Source organism: Schistocerca gregaria, chromosome 1 (assembly GCF_023897955.1).
Source record: "Schistocerca gregaria isolate iqSchGreg1 chromosome 1, iqSchGreg1.2, whole genome shotgun sequence".
Taxonomy (NCBI): domain Eukaryota; kingdom Metazoa; phylum Arthropoda; class Insecta; order Orthoptera; family Acrididae; genus Schistocerca; species Schistocerca gregaria.
Genome location: NC_064920.1, coordinates 670,696,694 through 670,706,219, shown reverse-complemented (window position 1 = coordinate 670,706,219; position 9,526 = coordinate 670,696,694). Strand labels below are relative to the sequence as shown.

General features: G+C 41.8%; 1 non-coding gene across 1 annotated transcript; it reads right to left on the bottom strand.

Moving 5' to 3' along the window:
* Positions 1-2,812: 2,812 nt before the first annotated feature.
* Trnas-cga (transfer RNA serine (anticodon CGA)) lies at positions 2,813-2,887 on the bottom strand. Its single transcript has one exon. It is a non-coding gene; the product is annotated as a tRNA-Ser (tRNA).
* Positions 2,888-9,526: the final 6,639 nt, after the last annotated feature.

Sequence of the window (9,526 nt, the reverse complement as noted above, 5' to 3'; positions counted from 1 at the left end):
TGATACTTAGAGTGCGAGGGACGTTAACAGTAGAAATACGGAATTACTAAGATGAATTACAGTTACAGTCATAATCGTTTAGTACAGTTACGAGAATTACTCATGCTTTAAGAATCAATACAGTCGCATGTGTTTTGTTAATGAATATTTCCTAAATGTCAGTGTATTTTTAGAGGACAAAATATTGAAAAACTTATCAGTGTAACACATCAGTAGTAAATATAAAATATTTTAGCCCCGTTTTTTAAAAAGCAGATATAGGTAACCTCGGATAGACCACCCGTGTAAAACAAGTGTCTGAATTCTGCACATTTATTAAATCACCTCATTACCACATAACACATTTGAAATGGAACTGGATTATCTTGTTAACTCAGTAGTTCACACGAACTTCAGTGGTGCAATGATTTATTACGTCATCCATTTTGTGAGTTGCAGGCAGTTACATGTCTGAGAGAAGGAAGGCAGCTGCTGGAAGAGAGAGAACGTGATCGGCTGTCGAACACCCATAACGTTGACGTATTGGAGACAAATCAGTTTCAAAGATGACCGTGTAGGTTGTAAATATATTTTGTGAACAATATTAAACTACGTACTGTATATCACATTCAAAATATTCAGGTAGGAAGGGTCAAAAGCTGTAACAAAGGCTGATAAACGATTTTTGTCGAAGTGGCTGCTGTTACGAACTACAAAGCGGAAACAGTTCCATTTTCGTCCCGTGAGAAACTTGATCCTGATGTGATGTGGTAGACATGGCCGAAAATGTTAACTTCGGGCAAGTAATACTCAGTGTATGGAGTAGCACATGTTGACACAGACGTTTAGACCTTCTCATGATTCCATATCTGAAGTCTACAATGGTAATATCCTTGATGCTACTGTACTTCCTAGTGCCGAAGCAGTAGATGACGATGGATGATATCACCATTCCGTACAGAACTCAGTACTAAAATGGTGTGACCTGAATAGTGCGATCTAATTACTGTCCCTGAAGCCACACATTGCTGATGATGCTCTCGATCTGCTACCTGCCTCGACGTTACATTAATGTGTGTCAAGTCTACGTATCGACACAGTATTGCATCAATCGTCCGCGGAACAACTCGGTGTGCGGACATTGTACGTAGAATGCCTCGATTACGTACCGACAGCGAAGACTCGCTAAAAGCTCAGTGGACTTATATATTGGTACGGACAGCTTCCCCAGGCAGCAGTCGCTCACACTCCTTGGGGCCCGAGGTTCGACAACACCAGTTTGTCCGTAAGTTCCATTTAACGCGTCCAAAAGCTGTATTAAGCTTGCCGCTCCTGCCTGAGTGTCGCCACGTACGTACCAGCTAGCCGCCACTATCACACATCATCAGAGTGCTGCCGCAGCACCACACGAGGGCTCCAGGCATGGCCGCCTCCACTGAACAACGTTAGAAGCGTCTGTGGGTCGACGACAGCCTTCCCCACCGTACAATGAAACCCACCTGTGTGCTCCATCGTGGTTCTCTAATAAAGAATTAATTGCAGTTCGTCTTCCTTGCGATAGTCAACCTCACCTCGACTACAACGCCCAGGTGGCAGTCAGCTACACGAACCTGACAGACCGAAGCGTCGCTCCCCCACATTCCAATGACTGACAGTTGTAACAGGCCTGTTGCAGTATACGAGGGACGTTCATTATGTAATGCTACGCATTTTTTCTCAGTCAAATTCGGTTGAACAAATGCAGAATATGTACCTTCCAAAATGGCGTTTGTAATGGAAGTGCGTCCCAAGTAGAGCCCTATCATTGAGTTTCTTCTGGAGAAAAACCGAAGCATCTCGAATATTCATAGGTGCCTGCAAAATGTCTGCTGAGACCTGGCTGTGGACAAAATCACGTTGAGTCGTTGGGCAAGGCGTCTGTCATCATCGGAATTAGGTCGCGCAGAACTTGTCCGATCGCCTGCGTGACGGCCGGCCGCAAGCAGCTGTGACTCCTGCAATGTTGGAACTTGCGGACACTCTCATATGAGGTGATTGACGGATCCGGACTACTCAAGGCCTCATGCAAGTCTGCGCACCCGAGAAGAGCTCACAAAATTTCACCGGACTGTTCATCCTAATTCCCCCAGCCTTTATCTCGCAACTTCCAACTTTCATCTTTTTGTCTCAATAAATGATGCATTTCATGTAAAGCAGTGCATGGATCATGGGGAGCTTGATGATGCAGCAAGACGTTGGTCAGTAGAGTGGTACTACGCGGACATACATGCCCTCCCAGCAAGGCAGCGTGAGGCCGTTGCATTGAGCAGAGATTATGTTGAAAAACAGAGATTTGTAGCCGAAGTTGTATGGAATAATACTGTGTACTACAGTCTTGAGTAAAATCAACCTGCTTTCCGAAAACAACGGTTGCATTATTTATTGAACGTATTTCGCACTTCTAGTGACCAAATTTCCTCAATTTATGAACTCAGCTCAGGAAATTTTCTTCATCTTTCTTTAATTTTATTCATTACTAACTCCACAAGTGAATAAGGGATTGATATAATGTTCGATGAAGTAATAAAAGTGTTCACGTTGTTTAAGGACACGAAAGTATGTGATGGCAGAATTGAATTTCATAATTGGAAAAGGACGAAAAGGGAAAATATTAGTAGAACATGGACAGGACGAAGGAATGAAAAAGTGATTGTGTCGTAGAATTTAGAACCTAATTAAATGTAATCAGTGTTAATACTTGGTTTAATAATCATGAAAGAAGCTTGCATAAGCGGAGGAATCCTGGAGACACCGAAATGACTCAAATTGAAACTTCCTGGCAGATTAAAACTGTGTGCTCGACCGAGACTCGAACTCGGGACCTTTGCCTTTCGCGGGCAAGTGCTCTACCAACTGAGCTACCGAAGCACGACTCACGTCCGGTACTCACAGCTTTACTTCTGCCAGTATCCGTCTCCTACCTTCCAAACTTTACAGAAGCTCTTCTGCGAACCTTGCAGAACTAGCACTCCTGAAAGAAAGGATATTGCGGAGACATGGCTTAGCCACAGCCTGGGGGATGTTTCCAGAATGAGATTTTCACTCTGCAGCGGAGTGTGCGCTGATATGAAACTTCCTGGCAGATTAAAACTGTGTGCCCGACCGAGACTCGAACTCGGGACCTTTGCCTTTCGCGGGCAAGTGCTCTACCAACTGAGCTACCGAAGCACGACTCACGTCCGGTACTCACAGCTTTACTTCTGCCAGTATCCGTCTCCTACCTTCCAAACTTTACAGAAGCTCTTCTGCGAACCTTGCAGAACTAGCACTCCTGAAAGAAAGGATATTGCGGAGACATGGCTTAGCCACAGCCTGGGGGATGTTTCCAGAATGAGATTTTCACTCTGCAGCGGAGTGTGCGCTGATATGAAACTTCCTGGCAGATTAAAACTGTGTGCCCGACCGAGACTCGAACTCGGGACCTTTGCCTTTCGCGGGCAAGTGCTCTACCAACTGAGCTACCGAAGCACGACTCACGTCCGGTACTCACAGCTTTACTTCTGCCAGACTCAAATTGTCTGCGCAATGGTAAGACAAAAATTTATAAATGAGATTCTAATCTGAAAATCAGTCCTAGGAGCAGATGTGGGCTCTTGCAATAAATTATGTAGGAAATTTAGAGAGTCCTTTGAAGAAAACAGAAGTGCCTAAGCGCCTATATCAATGTTAGGAGCTGAGATGGTAAGCCCGTTCTAAGTAAAGGTAGGTAGGATGAACGGTGGAAGGAATACATAGGGGCACCATATATTGGAAGCAAGCGTGAAGACAAGAGGAAGTAAGTGAAGATGAGATGGGAGATGTGACTCTGCGAGAATAACTGGACACAGCAGGAGATACTTAAATAGAAGCACAGTCCCTGGAGTAGACGACATTCACAAAGAATTATTGAGGTACTAGGGAGAACCAGCCATAACATAACTATTCTACCTTGTTTGCAAGGCTGATGAGACAGGGGACTTCAAGTAGAATGTAAATATTTGCGAAGAAAGCACAACGTGACAAGTGTGAATATTTCGAACCACCAGTTTACCAATCATTATTGCAGAATACTGATACGAATTATTTACAAAAGAACACAACAACTGGTGGAAGCTCACCTGGAAGGAATTAATTTCGGTACAGGAGAAATGTAGGAAAACACATGCTCTTATAGGCCTCATGATTTGTCTTAGATCAAGAAAGTCAAACTTACGATCATAGAATTGAAAAGGTTATAGAAATCTTTTGACAGTGCTGGCTGGAAATCACTCTCTCAAATTCTGCCAATAGTTGTAAAACTCAGTGAGCGAAAAATTATCTACGACTTGTCTAGAAACCAGACTAAAATTATAAGAGTAGCAGGGCACGAAAAGGAAGCAGTAATCGAGAAGGGAGTGAAATAGGTTGGCAACCTCTCCCCGACGTTATTCGATTTATATATTGAGTAAGCTAGAAAATAAAAACCAAGGAGATATCTGGAATGGGCTTTAAACTTCAAGAAGAACGAATAAAAATTTTACCATGTGTCCATGACACTGAAATTATTAAACAGATAACAATGGACATGCAAGAACAGATGAACGGAATGGGTATTGTCTTGAAAAGAGGTTATACGTTGCATACGATTATCAACAACAGCAAACATGGTTAATGAAACGGGAATTAAAACAGGCAATGCTAGGGTATGTAGTACAGAAAATAAGATACTAAAAGCGATCGATCAGTATTGCTATTTGGGCACGAAAATAACTGTCGATGGCCGAAATAGGAGTTATAAAATCCAGCCTGAAAATATCAAAAACAATGTTTCTGAAAAAGTAATCATTCTGAACATCTAATATATATTTAAGGTAAGTGTTAGGAAGTCTTATACGAAACGTGGGTGACAAGCAGTAGAAACAAGAAGAGAACAGAAATTTTGAAATGTGACGCTACAAAAGAGTGTTGAAAATTAGACGGATAGGTTTAAAAATTAATGAAAAGATACTAAATCGAATTGCGGAAAAGAGAAATCTGTGAAAACATTACTAGCAGAAGGGATCGGTTGATAGGACACATCTTGAGGCATAAAGGAATCATTTCTGGTGACTGAAAGGAGAGTGGAAGGTAAAAATTAAAGGATGAGGAAAACCTGAATACAATGTGCAGATTCAAATGGATATACAAGACTATGTTGCAGAGTTGAAGAACCTTGCACAGGATGGGGTAGTGTAGAGAAATGAATAAAGCAAGTCTTCGGGGTTATGACTACAACAACGAAATCAAAGTAAAGTGAATCTTAAAGTGAATCTTTTCTAGACAGTGGCCGTTGAGCACAAATTTCATCCGGGATAAACTAAATCCACTTCAGGATATGAGTTTCAATATGATTTAAATGCCTCTTAGTATCAGAAAGAGGCTTCTCCTGTTTCGATGTTCATAGCTGAAAGAATTCCAAGAACTGCTCGAAGAAATCAGGACATATTTGCGTTCGACGCTCAAGGTGGAAATCATTAGCCAGAAAAGCTGTCACAGTTTAGGCTACGACTATGAAATGTGTTGTGTTTTCTGTCAAAGGTGAAAACGGAGCTTGATTTGATCACGAATGTGAGCCTCTTCCCACCGCACTGCCATCAGTGTTATATGACTTAAGAGCAGTGAACGACCGTTCCCCAATTTGCAGCTCCTTTGGAACCTATTAACATACTATTGCTTAAGGATTCAACCGATGTGGGGATGACAGACAATGGATGTATTGAAGCTGACTTGGTGTAAGCACAGCTCCACCATCACGCAGTATTACCGTAATTCGGACGGATAATTACTCACAAACATTTAAATACATGTAAATTCTTGCAATTGCCTCCATTCAGGTCGGAAGCGGGTGCTAATTTGCCTGTGAAGCGCTGGATTATCGCAGACCGAAACGTTGCAAACCAATTCCAGCATCCCTTAAATCGGACTTTTTTGTTTCGTAACATGAACTGAATTTGTTTCCTGATTTAGCTCTGTGGCTTGGTAAAACTGTGGTTGTCATTAGAAACATTCCGTGCCGCATTTCTCCAGTAACATATGCTGCATTTCTTCTATCTGTTGAGAAAACTAGAAATCATAAATAAGTAAACACACCGTTTTATATTATGAAACTGTCTACTAGAGTTGAAATCATAATTTAAACATAAAAATCTTTAAAAAGTGGCTGTGGTGTAAAACTTACCAATAGTTTAGCTATCTATTGTTAATCATGAGAACGACTGTTAAAATCTGAGTCTCATCTCGAATAGGTACCTGACTGAGTCAATTATAATTATGGATGGGGGGGGGGGTAACTCCAATCTGCTCTCGATATGTTGGCGGAAATATATAATTTATTTTGACCAACTAGTTCATGAGTCCACTCGTAATATAAACGCTTGGCACAAAATACTTTACTTCGTAGTAACATGTAATCCTGAGCAAACTGTAACAAGACTGAATACCATAATATCCAAATTGGTCAAAAATTATCGAAAAAGACATGTGTTTAAAACAGCAGTGAAAATCACTTGACGTCTTCCTAATAGACGGTCTCCACTATTTCAAAACTATATAAACGTAGATCAGATGTGGCGTAAATTCCAAGAAACTGTATTAGATTTACACCGATTAAATTAATAAGAGAGGACCAGATCCCCCATGGTACACAAAACAAATCAGAAAACGGTAGCCGGAGAAGGGAAAAAAAAGCATACGTTATTTGAAAGAAGGAAAAATCTCCAAAATATTTTACAAAAGTTTGAAGTTTAGCGCGGACTTCAGTGCGGGATGTTTATAATAGTTCTGAGAACGAAACTCTCTCTAGAAACGCGGCAGAAAATCTAGACAGGTTCTGATCGTATGTAAAGCATACCAGTGGCAAGACACAATCAATAACTTCACTGCGAGGCAGCAACGCTAATATTGCCGATGACAGAGCCACTAAAGCGGAGCTACTAAACACGGTTTTCCGAAATACCTTCAGCAAAGATGAACTAAAAATCGCAATATTCAAATTAAGAACTGACAAGGTGAGCAGGTTACAGACACCCTTAGTGTTGTCTGTCACTTAATAAAGGAATGTCTTCCGTACAGCAATTAGGAAACTTTCAGAGTATGCCGATCTAATTGCTTTATGCTTGGAAATCATACAGAATCGTCCACTTGACAAAGTTGGAAAGTTGCACGAGTCACACCAATACACAAGAACGGAAATAAAAGCAGTACACTAAATTGCAGACTCCTATCATCCAAGACGATCTGCAGTAGGTTTTTGAAACATTTACTGTGTTCGAACTTTACGAATAAACTCATAGAAAGCAATCGATTAACACAGTCAACACAAATTCAGAATATACCTCTTTTGTGAAACAGAACTGTCTCTTCAGTCACGTGATGTAATGAGTACTGTTGGCAAGTGGACTGACATGGATTACACGTTTCTTGATTTGCAGATGGCTTTTGCCACTGTTCCTCACAGGTAGCTTATGATCAAATAGGTACCTGTGGCGTACCGTCTCAGCTGTGCGACTGGATTCGTGGTTTCCTAATAGAAAGGTCACAATCAGTAGTAACTGACAGAAAGGCAGCGAGTAAGAAAAAAAGTTATATCTGGCGTTCCCCAAGGAAGTATGATAGGCCCTCTCCTGTTACTGATCTACATAAGCGATTTAGGAGACAATCTGAGGAGGCCTCTTATATTTTTGCAGATACTGCTGTCATTTGAAGATAAAACTGATTAGTAAACTGATCAGAATATCAAAATGAATTGAAAGATTATTTAGACAAGTTATGTGTATGCCGCAAAAAGTGAAAATTGACTCTAAACAATAAAGAAGCCTCGGGCCATCCATGTGAGTACTATAAGGAATCTGCGAAATTACGGTTACCCGATAAATCACACGGTTTTAGAGGCTCTCAATACAACTAAACACCGAAAGGTCATATATATAATATTGTGGGAAAGGTGAACTGACTGAGTTTAATTGGCAAAACGCTTAGAAGATGCTTCCGATCTACTAAAGAGATTGCCTGCACGAGACTTTTCCATCCTTTTCCTGCGTTCTGCTGTGCTTTATGGGATCCTTACCTCTTAGTAATATTGACAGTGGACATCGAAAAATTTCAACTAATTGCAAGCTTGTTTTGTATTATTGCGAAATAGGTGGGAGAGTGCCAAGGATATGATACGCCAGTTGGGATGGCAATAATGAAAAAGATGGCGTTTTTCTTTACGGAGAGATTGTTTCACGAAATTTTAATCCCAATAAATATTTTATTGACGCCCTCCTTCACAAGGAGAAATGATAACTGTGATAAAATAAAAGAAATAAGAGCTCGCATGGAAATATGTAGGCATTCCTTTTCCCACGTGCTATTCGAGAGTGGCAGGGTAGAAAAATAGCTTGAAGATGGTTTGATGAACACTCTGAAAAGCATTTCTTCGTGAATTGGGCAGTAGTCACGTAGATGTCGAGCTCGTAAATTCTTTCTTTGCTGTAATTGTTCGTTACACACTATTGACATCATTAGTAACCGTAAACTATATAGCACCATTTCAATGAGCGACCTGACCTCATTTTACGCGTGCAATCTTCTTGTAGATCTATTGGTGCATAGATCTCTTGTGGGTAAACAACGGGCAAATCCAGTTGATACAGGTTACGAGCAGCTGATTTATTTCTGAGGTTCAGCCTACAACAAAGGTTCATGGCCCATTTACAGCGGGCGGGCTGTGGTAGTCGACTGCGATATGTGGTCATTGTGGTCCTATTGTAGTTTGCGACTGCAGTGGCCTAGCGCGGCCTAGAAGCGGAGCCACCTTGGAGGTAACAATACCTATCGCCAGGGGACTTTCAGCAGGTAATGGCGTAGCTCAATCGCGTGGCTATACCGCGAACACAGAATTTCGGTGGCCTGGTCCAGAGGTGGCTGGTGAAGGGAAGTGACGGCATCTGGGGAGCGAAATCCGACCATGACTCGTGGCTGGCGGCGGCAGTGGACGTTAATTTGGTCCGTGGTTAGAACGGTTCCAATTCGACCCTCGGCCCGTAGGAACTGATGCTAGTCCGTATGGTGAGTGGTCCCTTAGGACGATGATGGCTGGAGCAGTGGACGGCAGTAGAGTGACGATGCTTCTCTGGCCAACACGACACTAGCCTCCTCCACAACAGTTGCTGCTTGGATATATTTGGCCAGTTGGTTGGCCATTATTTATAAGCTACGGGGTAAGACATGACATGAAGATTTCTCAGGCTTAACATAGCTCCACTGTCGCAATGTTACAGAAACGTCCTTGATTTCGGTAACACCACTGATTGCTGTCCAAGTACTCATACCAAGGTACCGATGGCTGGAGCGTTAGCGAAATGCTGTATCAGCTGATTGTGGCAATGATCGCTTCCACTACCCAGTGTCACTTCATCCTCCCCTATTTGAAGAATTCGATTCCAAAACTCCAAGCTGCTGCAGAATCTGTAGCTGTCTGGTCGAGGACAGTTATCTTTAGTTCATATTGGAAACATTTTCAGATTTT